General features: G+C 45.4%; 1 protein-coding gene across 1 annotated transcript in view; it reads right to left on the bottom strand.

Moving 5' to 3' along the window:
- Window positions 1–15494, bottom strand: part of LOC111864117 — a 487205-nt gene extending 471711 nt beyond the window's left edge. The window contains exons 1-2 of the mRNA XM_023851148.2: window positions 15474–15494; window positions 12001–12033 (exon numbers count right to left, since the gene is read on the bottom strand). The gene's annotated coding sequence lies outside the window, so the exon portion shown is untranslated. The remainder of the gene's footprint in view (window positions 1–12000; window positions 12034–15473) is intronic.
- Between the last annotated feature and the right edge of the window lie 400 nt (window positions 15495–15894).

Here is a 15894-nt window from a genome sequence, read left to right as displayed (position 1 = left end):
CCCCGGATGATAGGTGAGGGTGATTATGGAGCAATTGGTGGAATGAAGATTGGCAGGGGAAACCGAAGTACTCGGAGAAAACCTGCCCCAGCGTCACTTTGTCCACCACAAATCCCACTTGACCAGACCCGGGATCGGGAAGCCAACGACTAACCGCTTGAGCTGTGGCGCGGCCGAGCAATAAGTAACTCGGACCTTGACGTCAAATCTCACCCGCGTCTACCGATCAATAAGAGTAGCGCCTTCGCTTTCGGCATTTTCGACATACGCTAACAAGTTTTATAAAATATAAACTCAATTTATTATTCCTCTCCACGTCATATTCAGCAGGGCCGGCGCTTCCGAATTTTCGTAACTAAATGGGAAATCAAACAGTTCTTACGTTGTTTTCCGCCTTTCAGAAAAAAATCGTATAAATCAAATATTTACTCGTATTGTGAATGCCTACAAGAACAGACTTTGAGACTCTCACGTGGTACAAGCATTTCCTAAATATCTGCAGCGCCGTGCTGATAGTTTCAAGACAACGGCTCACGGCGGCTTTCGAGTGACTTAACGCAGCGTGAAATGTCTCCCCATATTCTTCAGCTGAAATCAAAGTACGAGATCTCAAGTTCTCACGGCCACGTGATTTCTTAGATAGGTCCCAGCAATTCGGAAGAGCGCTGCTACCAATCTGCACGGCATCACATTAGAGAACAACGCAATATTTACAATCAAACATCATTATGACAAAAAATAGATTTTGCATTACAAACGCACGTGAACAGAAAACTGAACGTCTGTTGTTCGATGCAATGGAAAAGCAGACTTTAATTGGTACACGTACGTACATACATACATACAACACACCTACTCTCGCTCCGTGGAGGAACTTGCAGCCTTTGGTGCGTACATAACAACACCACATCAACATCCTTACGAATGCACAAGTAACACGCGTAATGCCCACGCCGCAAAGGCAGTGCTGCGCAAGTAAGTACAGACAAAGGGATACTCAAACAAGTATCTTCTAAATGAACAGGCGTCAACGAGGAAAACAATGGCAAATCAATTGATTTTAAGTACTTGTAATTGTAATTGAAATCAATTCATTTTAATTAGGAAATTCCGCGTTCACATGCGATACGAAATTTTGACATACAGAGCAAAAATGTTAGAAAGAGAGAACACACCTGATGATGGCAGTATACGGGCGAAACATGTAGTGAAGAAGGGTGACTAGATAGCGCGTTTTACTTAAGACGGAATTATATGTGAAATAAATTACCTGTTTAATTAATATGGACATGAAAGAGGACAATGCATAATCAGGTGTGTAAGTCCTGTAACAGACAATTGTTGCACAATCCCCTCACTTCTCTCCTGGTCTCCGGCATTGTTGCAAGTACACATAAAGTTCTGCTTGAAAGCTGTTCGGGTTACTTAGTGCAGCAGGGAACTGCCTTCAGACAGCCACAGAGAATTACAGGAGGATGTGTGTGTGTCAACTTACAAATGTTACATCTTCACGTGTCCTTCCACACATACTAACTAAAGTGCGTGTATCTGTTACGTATGTGTGTGTACGTACACACTTGCCCACGAAAGCAAGAGGGAATTCCAAAATCTCAAATTATACCGAAAGTGATGTTGGCAGAACTGAAAAATTCGGCTGGTATAAACAATGTACACATCTCATCATCTCGCCTTCTTCTTCTCCGTTGTATTTTGACGCTGACAGATCATGGCAGGATTTACATTGCATGGAACAGTTCAGAAAAGGAAAAGAAATTATTCTTGATCGGATTCCGGATCAAATCATCCAATCCGAAACCGTCATGCACAACCCCGACACGTACATAATATTCGCCCCGGACCGTTCTCAAAACCAGCTGTTCCGAAATAAGGGAATTACCTACTTCACACGATACGTAAAAGAAACGGTGTTCCTGTGCTTAAGTCATTAAGCATTATCATGTAAACGAACTGGGGAGTCCACCAGCCTCCTCTTCGTCACCAGACACAGGTGAGTGGTCAGCTTCAAGCACCGGCCGCTTTATCCCTAGGTGAAGGGCCAAAGATACCCATTGTATACGAGGTTGGAAGGGCCCCAGAACCGGACTAGACACTGTGTACTGTAGAAAAATCTCTTCCCTTTGCCGGGGATCGAACCCCAGCCGTCCAGCTCTATACCGACTGAGCTGTGCCGGCTCCAATCTTACACTACTATGCTGTATCAATAATCTTGTTCACATTCAACATGACAAAGTGCACGCATGGCAGAACCTTTAGTAGAAACGGTAAGGCTAATCTATTGCTTCAATATACATGTATACATTTCTCCCGGGAACGCCAAGTACACGTCTGACGACTGCATGTAACTAGTTCTAAACCTTCCCTTGACCTCTCTTTACGGCTTATTTACGTTGGCTTCATCTCAGATGTCGGCAGTAAGATTCAGCGGTGCGCTGTGCTGACAGAACCTATTTTATTTCGTGTAATTTGGCAAGCAGCCATCAGGAGAACTTATTTAATTACTTACTATCCACCCCGTCGATAATACACTCACACCTTGGGGCATTCAAAACCTATCTTACACATTTATTTCGGGTTTCATTAACGGCTGGACAATAAATACACAGTGAGTAGCATAAAATGGGATAGGATAACAGACTGAAATGAGTCAACCGCTGGCTACTTGCGAAATTGTACAATAGCTATCAACTGAATACACGGGGAGATCTTCCTTGGAAGTAAAACTGTCAAACTCAAGTTAAGAAGTTACCTTCTCATGCCAATGGCGAACTGTGGCCATGAGGAAACACAACTGCACCCGTTTCCCTGGCCTGGAGAATACGAAGTCAAGGAACACTGAGGCATACGTGTATGAGCTACACTGCCCACCTCACGGGGCCAAGAGAAACATCACAGCTTTTATTATATGAGGAGAACAAATATTTGCACTGCGTCAGTTTCAGTAACCTGGAGCTGCATTACTGTACTCGCTACTCTCGCGACCTGGACGCGCCATAGCTCAAGCGCTTAGTCGCTGGCTTCCCACCGCGGGTCTGGTCAAGTGGAATTTGTGGTGGACAAAGTGGCGCTGGGGCAGGTTTGTTCCGAGTACTTCGGTTTCCCCTGCCAATCTTCATTCCACCAAATTCTCCATCATCATTATCACCCGGGGCAGGCTGCAAAAGGCCAATCAGTGGCCGCCGTGCCGAGTGGAGCCCTTTTGTTCAGTTTTTGAAATTACTTTCCAGCGGTGGGGTAATTCTGTTAACAACGCCATACAGAGCAACAATGTGTTCTGTCCAGGTGGGTTAATATCAATAAGTGAACAGCCACGCCCAACTAGTGAACACTGCTTTCTTGTATCTCTCTGTCATTTGATTAGGACACAGACTGTGAGAACAGGTCACAATATTTCACTCTCAACAAAAGGGCTAACTGCACTAACAAGACGTCCGACGTCTTGAAGTCTTCCAAAGTACAGAAGCTTTATTCCGGCGTGCTTAAACCGCACGGTGAGGCAGTCGGGGCCACGAGATATGAAGACAGAGATACGTCATCTCTCCTTATAATAAATCGAACAGATAAGGTGTTCTTTTTGAGAAGCTATCAGTCGCCCAGCTGGAAAAGGATGGTAACTGTCGACCTTGCATGTTTTTTTTTTAATTCGCTTATTTGGGATCGAAGTCCAACTGGGTCCATTCTGGACGGCGGCCACTGATTGGCCTATTGTAGCCTGCCCCAGGTGATTATGATAATGGAGAATTTGGTGGAATGGAGATTGGCAGGAGAAACCGAAGTACTCGGAGAAAACCCGCCCCAGCGCCACTTTGTCCACCACAAATCCCACTTGACCAGAACCTGGATCGAACCCGGGCCGCCGCGGTGGGAAGACAGCGACTAACCGCTTGAGCTATGTTACCGAAAGTACAGAAAAACTGAAGAACTCAGATCTCTTTGACGTTTAGGCGTGTCCCGCTGTTACCTTACCAGGCAGCAAGAGACGTGCTGGTTGCCTAGCTCAAGCTCGCCGTCGCGAGATTCAAAGCAAACACTATGTGCGCACGGACAAACTTTTCTGGTCTCAGAATAAGCACGTACTTAGTTCAGGGGCCATGATTTTCTGGATATGTAGGAGCAAACGCAATGTTTCTAGTCCAAGCAGTCAACATTTTAGGGCCTTTTAAATTTTTCTAGTAATCTCGATTTTAATAACACTTTTTGGGCAGTATATTTTGGATTTCGGCAAAGATGTATTTGCATTTGATAAAGTATAGTTTCGAGAACGCTCCATAACTTGGTGCTAGTTCTGTAAGAAATGTATGTTGTCTTAGAATATGCCTGCATTCTATCTGTCATCTCTTTCGTCAATATTTCGTGGAACCGTGTACTTGACACCATGCCAACTGACCACCTCTGATTCTTTAATATAAACAAACAAGCAATCAGCAACGAGCAAACCGAAGACCAAGAAACGATGTAATTGTTGGTTTGACTTTCGCCCTGATACGAGTGGTACGGTGGGGGCACGCGGTAGTGTAGTTGCTACAAGTTGGAAAGTCGCAGGTTCAAGTCCCGATGAGTTGCATTTTTTAAATTTACCTAATCCTTCCAGCCGCACTATGGCCCTGGGGTCGACTCAGCCTCTAACAGAAATGAGTACCAGGAATATTCCTGGTGGTAAAGGGCGGCCGGCGCGTAAGGCTGACAACCTTACCGCCATCTGTGAGCCGATTGTCTGAAAAATGTGGGATCCTCAACATCTCACAACCCTATGGGCCTCCGCGGCCTGTTACAGGGAAACCTTTACTCTTTTTTTACGAGTGGTACGGTGTAACCATGTCGCCCCCCCCCCACCTCCAGCTGGGGACAAGTGCTGTGAGTTTTGGTGGTATAACCCTCTCGTGCTTCAGTAGACTTAAATGTGTAAACAGTACGTGCGTCAACTGTTTTGTATGTAGTTCCTCACTCACTCACTGGGCCCGAATGGGATGTCGCTCCGGAAGCCGAGCAGAAGTGACAGTGGTTACGGTAGCAACGTTCGTCAGATTGCTTTTAATGTGTCTGTTCCTGTACTGTTGGCCGCGTGTGTGTTGCGAGCATTGTCTAGTAACGGCCGATGTTTACAGATTCACTGCTTAGCAACGGGTCTATACGTCACAATATTCTGTGCGCAAAACTCGCTTCGAACATTTTGACAATGACGAAATCTCTACTGCCAAAAGTGACACTTTATAGGAGAAACTGCGTATAAAGTTTCAGTTAATATCTTAGTAATTCAGTTCCGTCCCGATACCGGTTTCGCAACCCTGCTGCTGCTGCTACACCTTCGCGGATGGACAAACTCGCAACGCCACTGCAACTCCTTGCTGGTTCTCACCAAACGTCAAAAGACCTTAATCTTTATCCGATCCGGATGAATGCAGACCATGCACAATCCACTCTAGTACTATTTTATGTGCATTATCCAACGATCCCATAAAACGTAGCACACGACGTAAAGCGCGCAAAATAGCGCCACTTTCATAAGTAATCCCTTTCGAACAGGAAGTGCACTTTGTTTGGAGGGTATTAAGTGTTTTTCATCCGTATTTTGAGGAGCAAAAAGGGCAGGGCTATATGCGAGTCTAACCAAGATTATGTGCTTACGTCACCTGTCAACAACTGACACATTCGCGCATGCGCGATGTGCATCCATCATCCTACAGTTCCGTTGTGTATAGCACGGAATGTCTCGAAGTGAAAATACGTGTTGAATCAGGTCAAAAGTAACTTCTTGCACTGATCACTTGTAACACTACCAGTACAAAAGCCATATCGGAAAAACAAAAATACCTCTCGCAGGCAAATACAGGATCCGGGATAGGTCAGTCGGTATAGCGACTGGCTACGGGCTGAACGACCGAGTGGTCGGTTCAAGTCCCGGTAGGATCAAGAATTTTCTCTTCTCCACGTCGTCCAGAACGGCTCTGGGGCCCAACCATCCTCCTAATAGGTACCAGATGCTCTTTCCCCGGAAGTAAAGCGGCAGGAGCGTGAAGCTGACCACTCATCTACAGCTAGTGCCGAGGAAAAGAAAATGTGGATCTATACATCCGCTCCCGCATACACCTTCATGACATAAGGCCTAATTAGTTAAGCACAGGGATAAATTTATTTCTTACCTATGCTTCCTTACAGAACTAAAATTTCTATAAAAGCACACGCTTGTCCCATAAAACAAACGATATATGGCAAGTTTGTCTCTGAACCCTTACATGCAATCATGAAAATGAGGTTACCTCTAGCGACAAACCCGAACAGATTTAAATCCGGATAAGTGTCAATCAGGGTTCCTTGTTCAGGACCCAGCACTGGGGGAGGGTGGGGGATGAAGACAGGGCTTCCGATAGTAAGTCACGTCAACCCCTAACTGTCACCTTCTGAGAGAGGCGGGTAGTCAAGCTTACAGCACTACAACTGGCTCACTTTCTGGTGAGGCAGCCCTGCCTCAACATTCTGCACTGAGCTTCCCTTGTCTGAAGAATACCATTGGTCGCCGGGCTAAACCGGAATGGCATACAAATATAGTCGCTAAAGTTAGGCATATTCTAATGAAATAGCCTACGGATAAATCGTGTTTAAAATTAATCTTCTTGCACGTGAAAACCTGACTTTTATAAATTGTGATCAATATTTCTCAAGAATCCTACAGAGTAATTACAAATACACTACTCAATAGAAGACAACTTTAAATGTCTCGCCTTTTCATCGTACTACATTTTACTTCTATTTAAACGGTATGTCCCTCTTACAATGACCGCCTCTGTGGTCTAGTGGTCAGCGTTCCAGAGGTCCTGGGTTGATTCCCGGCGCTACCAGATTTTCTGAGAAGTATTGGGTCTGGAACGGGGTCCACTCAGCCTCGTGAGGATAACTGAGGAGCTATTTCAAAGAAATAGCGGCTCCGGTCTAGAAAACCGAAATTAACGACTGTGGGGATTTGTTGCGCTGACACACTCTATGTGCTAAAGTTGGCACTAACTTCGCCCACAAGCGGCGGTCGCTCGGTCGTTACGGTTCGCTTGCGGACTAAAATCACTAAAATCTGCCTTTCGTATGATCAGCATCCTTCCAACTGCACGCATTATCAGCAGCTTGCTTCTGTATCATGACACGAGGTCGTCGGAATGCCTCACAGGGGCATTCTGCAACAGTACGTTAGTACGAGTACTTTGTTTTACTGATTAACTGAAGGCATGCGCACATGCACAAGGTGGGTTTCTTTCTGAAACAAGCTAAGTTCAGGGTACTGCATAGTCCGAACTGCTTATTCCATTTTCAGATCATAAGCAGGAACATGAACACCAATGGCGAATAAATCTTCCATTATGGCCACTGTCTTCTGCAATGTGAGCAGTGCAATCCAACAGAAGTTCACGACGTTTCAGAGGAATCACCATCTGGGTCGAAGAACAAGTCAATCAAGCAAATCTCTGGTTTGTTACTTTCATTAATTTTCAGCCCTGAAGATGTAGGCAATATGTTCACCCGAAATATCATTAAAGTTTTGCCAGATACACAATCTTATTGGTACATCCCACACCACAAGAACATCAAATTCAACAAACCATTTTATAGTGTGAAGGCAAGAATGTAGAAAAGTGTGTATATTTGGAAACAACAGCAAGAAACTGAAATCACGAGTACGTCTGCAGTCAGATCAACAGATAAGGGCACTCGGTAATTGTGTGCAGCTTTCTGGCCCACGTTCACACGGTATATGGAAGTATATGCCTAATTCTTGTTTGTTATTCTGCACGAATGTGAAACCGCGATCTGCAATCTTAGGGAAGGCAGGGCAGGTTTAGGGCTGTCCAAACAAAGTGCTGATAAGATTAAAGCACCTGAGAAAGATCAGGTTACGAAAGGATGCAAATAGTTGCAAAACTGCATTAATAAGTTTCTGTCACGTCCTACTGCTAGGTGGAAGAAAGGGACAAGATATTACATCAACGTTTGCCTAGAGGAACTGAGAAACACCATGAAGAATCTCAGCCAGTACAGTCAGTCCCCAGAGAATGTAGCCAAAATACCAGACAGAAGATGGAAGGGGCTAACACTACACCAACGCTCGGCGATGACGTGTTAATATTACTTTACCTTATTTCCAAAATTCTTAGTAATTACAGATTTGGGCCGCGCCATAGCTCAAGCGGTTAGTCGCTGGCTTCCTACCGCGGTGGCCCTGGTTCGATCCGGGGTCTGGCCAAGTGGGATTTGTGGTGGACAAAGTGGCGCTGGGGCAGGTTTTCTCCGAGTACTTCGGTTTCCCCTGCCAATCTTCATTCCATCAATTGCTCCACAATCACCCTCACCTATCATCTGGGGCTGGTACAATAGGCCAGAAGTGGCCGCAGTACAAGGGACTCAGTCTCACCCCACTAGAAATAAAAAAAAAATACTGATTTGACTGTTCGTGTAAAGGCTATAGGGAGGATTTTGATATTTTCTGGCAGTAGATTTAGAGAATGTAATGCGTCTTGAGGCTATCGTCCAAACTTCGAGTCTTGGACATGGCGTTCTAGGCAATATCATGTTAATTACTTTTTGAAGGCCTTTCGAGAGTTGTGAATCCTAGAATCCTTGCAGACTCTTGTAGACATGGGGCTAGCAGATTGTGGAGGGTGCAGTGGTGTTATACAGAAGAGTACTGACCCATATCCTTAGCAAGAGATGACAAAATTAAACTGAATGTTGGATATGTTCGATTCTGCCAAATTATCTCCTCCTTGTTACACCTGGAACAGCAAGAGCATCGCACAGTCCAGAAATAAACCGAAAATTAATTAAATTCAGTAGATGGCTGAAATTTTATATTTTCGATCTTCATGGCTTTAACCTGGAAGCTACGAACCGGTAAAAATACTGAGGCGTAGATCCGTTTCTAGGCAACGACCGCGAAACAAACGACAACAGCTATTAGTAGGGAGCAGATTCTTAACAAGCAACAGCTGAACTACAATAGAGGAACTGTTGGAAACGATATTTTCTGTAGTCCTCACGGAGGCCGCTGCTATGCAGCAGCGCGTTAAACACGTCTCCACACAACAACAGTTGAATTACAATAGAAGAGCTGTTTTCCACGTGGTCCGTGCAGACGGGTTATACGCTGGACGAAGTTTAGACCTTAGTGAGTAGTTAGTTGAAAGTCTGTCTGAAGAGACGACTGGGAGGTTGGTGCGAAATGGTTGCCAACCTGGGAGTCAGTCAGTTGTGAAGAACTCACTGAGTTGTAAGGAAACCTCTGAAGAGAAGACTCGGTGCAGTTGAAGAGTCCCCACTATAGAGGCCGTTACCAGGGAACGGCTAGTGGAGGCTGTAACAGACTAACATTAGTCTGTGGGCTGTAGTGATTTGTAAAGTGTGGAGCTCGGCGATGACACTAGAATTAAATGTAGTCACGAGTCGTGTGTTTAAAGTGATCAATAAATCCAACCCAAAACCCGTCGAGAGTCACTCTAACGCATGACAATACTTAATCATGAAACAACATCTACACTTCTCAGTGTGGGACTGGCATTACTTAATATATTTACGTGTACTTTGAAGAAACAGCATGGCCACTGTTTATACATTTAAATAGGGACAACCCCTTTTTATACTGCTTTAATTGTGTCTAGTTTTGTGGGGAAAACGTTCAGTAAAAACAGCAGAATACAAAACAAAAGTAAGCGACTTCTACTTCACCATTTATTCCCAAGAGAGCAGTGCTTTTTTTTACAGGCGTTCGCATCCATGAGGACAGCCAATTAAAACTCTTCAATCCTTCTATCTTTCTGCATGAATGACACAACTCGAGAACTCCTGAATGGATTTTCGTGAAATATGATGCTTTTAGAATTCTACTGTGATTTAATGAAACCTTCCAATTAGGACAACAGCCACACGCCCACTTACATGAATGCCTTCATGCTCCTCAGCGCCCCCTCGAGCCCACACCTCTGATTATTTTAGACACGAATTCCGCCATGTCTGTCCATCTGTCTATCGGCATGTAACAAACCTGAGAGCCGTTGAACAGGTTTGCATGAAATTTCATACTAAAGAGTTGTATTAAAAGATATCGATACATTAAAATTCGATTAATATCGGGCAAAATTAACGGACACTCTATACGGAGACATATATGCATTTTTGCGCTCATGTCCAGCGTCAGTCGCTTAATTTCAGCAATAAAAGACGTTCAAACAAACGTTGCAGAGATAAACAACACACACACTATACCCAGCCCTCTTCATAAGTCTCTGTGTTTTCGAGATAATTAAAGCAACGAGAGGGAACGCGTGTACACGTACATATTGGAACTTGTCGGGCAAGATAAGTAGCTGCTTTCCCAGCACTTCCAGGGCCGGAGATCTTAAGGGTTTCTTTCGGTGGCCCCACTTTGATTTAATAAACCCAAAAGGGAAAGAGTATGTTATCACTCTGATGTCCAATTGTAGTAATGGAACGGGCGTGGACAGTGTTGCCAACCGAAGTACTTTTACTTAATTCATTAGCCATACCGAGGGCACGGAAAGGGGTCCCATATAATATACATGCCCCCCCCCCCGGTCTATCTTAATAGTTTCCACTTCCTTCTGCAGCGTGCATCCCTATACTCATCTGAAATCATCTAGCCAATCCGTTCGTACGAATGTACAGCAGTAGGTAGTGACAAGAGTTTGGCTGTATGCCTATGCAGCAGGGGATGGACTGGGGTATGACAAGGCTGTAAGGAAACGCTTCTAGCGCTGTCATCCCCACTATTCATGGAACCTCTTTCCGTTGCCTCACTATAGTGTGTGCGCACGGCAGGGTCAGAGAACGCGAAGTTGGAGCAGGAGAAGGTGGATACAAACAAGTCCTCTCCATGCGTCAGGCCTGAAATTTCTGTAACGTGTTGAGAAAAGTACGAAATTCTGAGAAGAGAGAACTGGCCTAAAGAGTTCAAGCGTTCAACGGTGCTCCGCTACTTAATTTTCTCATTTCGAATGGAGCCTGCGCCTGACGTTTTTGCTGGACTAAAAGGCTTCAAAATATGTAATTTTATAAAGCCGCGGGGAACACACGAGGAGCCGGGATAGCGTAGTCGGTATAGCGACTGGCTGCGCGCTGGAAGACCGAGGGGTCGGAGTTCCAGCCCGGTTGGGATAAAAAATTTTCTCCACGTCATCCAGACCGGCTCTGGGGTCCACCCAACCTCCTATCCAATGGGTGCCGCGGGCTATTTCTCCGGGGGTAAAGCGGCCGGGGCGTGAAGCTGACCATTCATTTCCACCCAATGCCGAGGTCAAGAAAATGTGAATCCGTACCTTCACTCCCCCACTGCGCCTTCATGGCGTAGGGCTTAATTATCATAGGAACAACTTTACCACGGAGGCCACGCATACCAATCTCATGTTCCTGAAAGTCCGTCCTCGCCATGTTTCGTCACGACTGCCCCTAGCGGTGAAACCTGCAAGTACGCCATGGCGCCTATTACCCAAACAAACATGGAGAGATGCCCTGCCTACTGATGTGTTCCTTTCTGCTGTTTCGGGCTCCTTGTTGGACTGCCGAATTCCGAAGTTCAGGGGGTACTTATGAATTGCCTTGTATATTACACGGTTTGAGACAGAAGAGACAACATAGGAAATAAATTATATTTCTTATAAATCTAGTCATATAACGAATTTTAAAGTTACAGATAACCGATCTTAATTTCATAATTACTGATTCTGCCACTGTTTGCCTACACAGGTACCTACTACTGTCACATGCACAACCACTGTTTATCTACACAGGTACCTACTACTGTCACATGCACAACCACTGTTTACCTACACAGGTACCTACTACTGTCACATGCACAACCACTGTTTATCTACACAGGTACCTACTACTGTCACATGCACAACCACTGTTTACCTACACAGGTACCTACTACTGTCACATGCACATTCACCCAGATCAGTTGTAAAAATATCTGTCAAGATCACTTACCCCTCTCGTGCAACGTAATGTAGGCGTACGTACCTAAACAAAAAGAAAAAGCATTCGGTCAGCAACAAAACCATGTGGTAGAAAGACAAGATTACCTTCATTCTCACAAACGGGTAAGTTAACAAAATATGGCAGTGGTTCTCAAAGAGGCAGTTACGAAGAATTCTATCTTCTGGTTTCACCACACTGCACGGCGGCAGAACTCTTCCTACACTTAATAATACATCTACGCATGAAGTGCTGTGATAGTGCTCATGTTACGTGTTAGGGACACCTCGAGTTCGTATCTTGGTTAGAAATCTTTATTTATATCCATGTTTATGCTAATATGGGACTGGTCAAGCAAGCCTTGTGCTTCAGTTATACCTGAGATAAATCTCCTAGACTACTACTACTACTACTACTACTACTACTACTACTACTACTACTACTACTACTACTACTACTAGCAGTATCAGCAGCAGTAGCAGTAGTAGTGGTAGTGGTAGACACATTATTAATCTTAATTTCAACTCCATTGAAAAATTAAGTTTGCTGCTAATCACAAGAGCTGGATGCACATTCTTGACTGTCTGAGAGGCTGTTACTTCTCAAGGACTTGGCTGCACACAAACTCCGTGGCCTGTAGTCCGCAAGCGATCTATACTGACCGAGCGATCGCCACTTATTAGCGAAGTTAGTGCCAACTTTTGCGGATAGAGGGTGCCGCGTGGTCAGCGCAACGGATCCCCATGGCGCCAATCTCGATTTTCTAGACCGGAGCCGCTATTTCCTTGAAATAGTTCGTCAGTTATCCTCACGAGGCTGAATGGACCTCGTTCCAGACCTACTACTTCTGAGAAAATCTGGAAGCGCCGGGAATCGAGCCCGGGACCTCTGGATCTGTAGGCAGAACACTGACCGCTAGACCACAGAGGCGGGCACTTGGCTGCATTATGCTAGCCATTAATGTAGGGGTATGGCCTCTTTTAACAGAGCAACTACGGAACTGGCGATGTTTCGCGCAGGAAGTTTATACGCGAAACCCGTAAACAGAGCGCGCTCAAACCGCCTAGCGCGTTCCAAGAATGAACTTCAGAGCGTTCCTCTTTAAACCCTGCTAAAGGAAGAGACGGGTTGTGTNCTATCGGACGCGTGGGGGGGAGGCGGGGGGGGTTTTGGGGGGGGGGGGGGGGGGGGAGCGGCTGCGGCTGACTCAGAATGATGTCAGTACAACTATTGCACGGAACAGGGATCGCAAGGCCCGAACCCAGGAGCCACATGTACCGCTGAAACGTAGCCCGCCGTATCCCTTTCGAATCCCTGACATTCATTTCACGTTATTTCTGTTATTCTTTCTAAATATTTGCTTGAAATGAGTAAGTTGCTTGTCTAGTTACAGGGATGGGAAAGCATTAAGAAGGTTCCCACGTCCAGCGGCTGGACACACTCACAGACACGTTCAGGGTGTGGAGTATTCAATTTAACTGAGAGAACAGAAAGACAAAAATAAAACTGCTACGAATATGTTTTGTTAATGGCTGGACGACTGAGGGTTCGGAGTTCGAGTCCCAGTAGGATCAAGAATTTTATCTTTTCAAGATCATCCAGGCCGGCTCTGGGGCCCACCCAGCCTCCTATCTAGTGGGTACCGGGGCGGCAGGGGCGTGAAGCTGACCGGTCACCTCCATCTAGTGCCGAGGTCAAGAAAATGTGGAGCTATACATTCACTTCCCCATACGCCTTCATGGCGTAGTGCTTAATTCGTTGAGCACAGGGACAACTTTACGTTTTAAGAACGACAAGAGAGAGACTCCCAAAGTACTACTAAACTATACGCCCAGAGGACACCGGAGTTTCGGGCGACCTACAGCTACAGGGCAGCACGTCGCAAACAGGGCAACGGCCTACGCGCTTGAGGTGGAGGAGGAAATTCCTAGTACTTTTCTAGGAACGCTTGAGTTGGCTCATTATTAGCTTCAAATTCTTTTCCTTGTATTTATTTATACCGTTCGTGATTTTTTGTTACTACTTTTGTAACTGTTTTGTTTTAAATTTATTTATCTTGAAGGACAAATTAAAATCAAATCAAATTTCATAAAAAAGTCAAAATCAGTAATCCAAATGATGTATACAAATGCAACCCAGAGTGTTTCAATTATAAATCGAACTCCAAACATTCACGAAATTTGCAATTTGTTACTTAAGTAGGTGAACTTCCTTCATTTTCCATTCGCAATCATAACATAAATCTAGTTAACCGCTATACAACCTCTCAGACTGATACAGTGTTATTAAATAACTTAGTAGTATTCACTTTGACAGTGTTACGTAACACCTTCACTTTTCACCTCCGCTGGCACATAGCGGAGTGAGATCTCAAATTGTCACCAGGCCGATCCCAGTGGCCGCGCGGTCTAAGGCGTGAACAGTCTTCGCCCACTTGAACACTGGAATCGTAGGTTCGAATCCCACTTGAGGCATGGACGTATGTGTGCTTTTGTTCTGTGTTTGTGTTGTTCCGATGGCTGATCCCCCGTCCAAGGAGCCCTACTAACATTGTCCAGGGGGCTGTAGAGCCGTAGAGAAGTTCTTACCAGCTACCATCTACATTCTAACATTAGGATCTTGTGGGATGTGACGCCGTGCAGATTAGCAGTAGGTAGTGGTTTCGGGGGAACTTGGCCCCCCCAGCATTTTCCCCCTATACCAAACCGTACGGCGTCACATTTCAGAACTCCACAATCTTGAAGAACTTTATAGTGGTCAGCAGGTCCGCACGAAACTGCGGCTGAGTAACACTTCGCCCTAACGCATCTTAACCCGTTCTGACTATACTGCACTAAAAAAGGGTACACGGGACAACGCAGAGCGCACTGCCCCTCGAGCTATACTCGTACTGGCTGGGTCTAATGTTAATACTATCTTGTGGGTTGTACTTCCGTATACAGGTTCACATACGTTTCGGAGGAACATATTGCCTCCATCTTCAAGTTCTCTGGTCTGCCTCTTGCTAGTTTCTTGCTTGGCTTACTCTTCGAGCCTGAAGATGGAGGCTGGACGTTCCTCCGAAACGTCGGTAGAATCCAACACATCTATATGGTATTACAACCAGGAAGATCTATCTATGCCTGTACAGCCCTTGTGGACCTTGGCAACTTTTTCAGTTTCTTAATGTATATACTGTCGGTAGGGCTCCATGGACGGGGGATCAGCCCGTCGCAGGTCGCTACGTACACACAGGACAACACAAAACAAAATGAACGCACACAGACATCCATACCTCGAGTGGGATTCGAACCCATGATCCAAGTGTTCGAGGGAGCGAAGACGGTTCATGACTGAGACCGCGCGCCACTGTGCCCGGTACCACCTGGAATATCGTACTCATCACATGTTAACAGCGCACAGCGTTGAAAGCAAATGTATATGATGATAGCATGTTTACAGACGTGGGTCAAACAAGCGCAGTCTCTGGACAGGTGTTTATTTACCGTCGCTGTATTAGGTTCAGCTCCTATAGGTGTCGAAAGGTGTGAGACGAGCAAAGCTGGTTGCCTATTTCAAGGTTCGTTTCCGTCTTTGGCCTGCAGACGGCGTATGAAAGTGCGGGCAGAGAACTGAGGCCAGGGCAGCGCGGACATGAAGCAGCAATACCACAGAACCGCGTCTTGACGTTCACTAATCTTGTTCAGCACTGTCATCTGTGAGTCTCGGGAGTGTTGCTATGTCTGTCTGTCTGAAGGTCTTCTCGCTTCTGTTCCCCGGAGGTTGCAGTACAGTAAGTTCCGTGGAAAGGAAAGGCATCTGTAAAACCTTGATTTCGCTAGATGTAAAGAATTTTATTTTCATGAGCAAAATTCTAGAGAACAGTAACATTCTTATCTCTGCTTATGATAGACGACAGAGGAACAT

The sequence above is a fragment of the Cryptotermes secundus genome, unplaced genomic scaffold, assembly GCF_002891405.2.
Source record: "Cryptotermes secundus unplaced genomic scaffold, Csec_1.0 scaffold708, whole genome shotgun sequence".
NCBI classification, from domain to species: domain Eukaryota; kingdom Metazoa; phylum Arthropoda; class Insecta; order Blattodea; family Kalotermitidae; genus Cryptotermes; species Cryptotermes secundus.
Note: the sequence above shows the minus strand (reverse complement) of the source record. Positions and strands in the feature narration are given on the sequence as shown.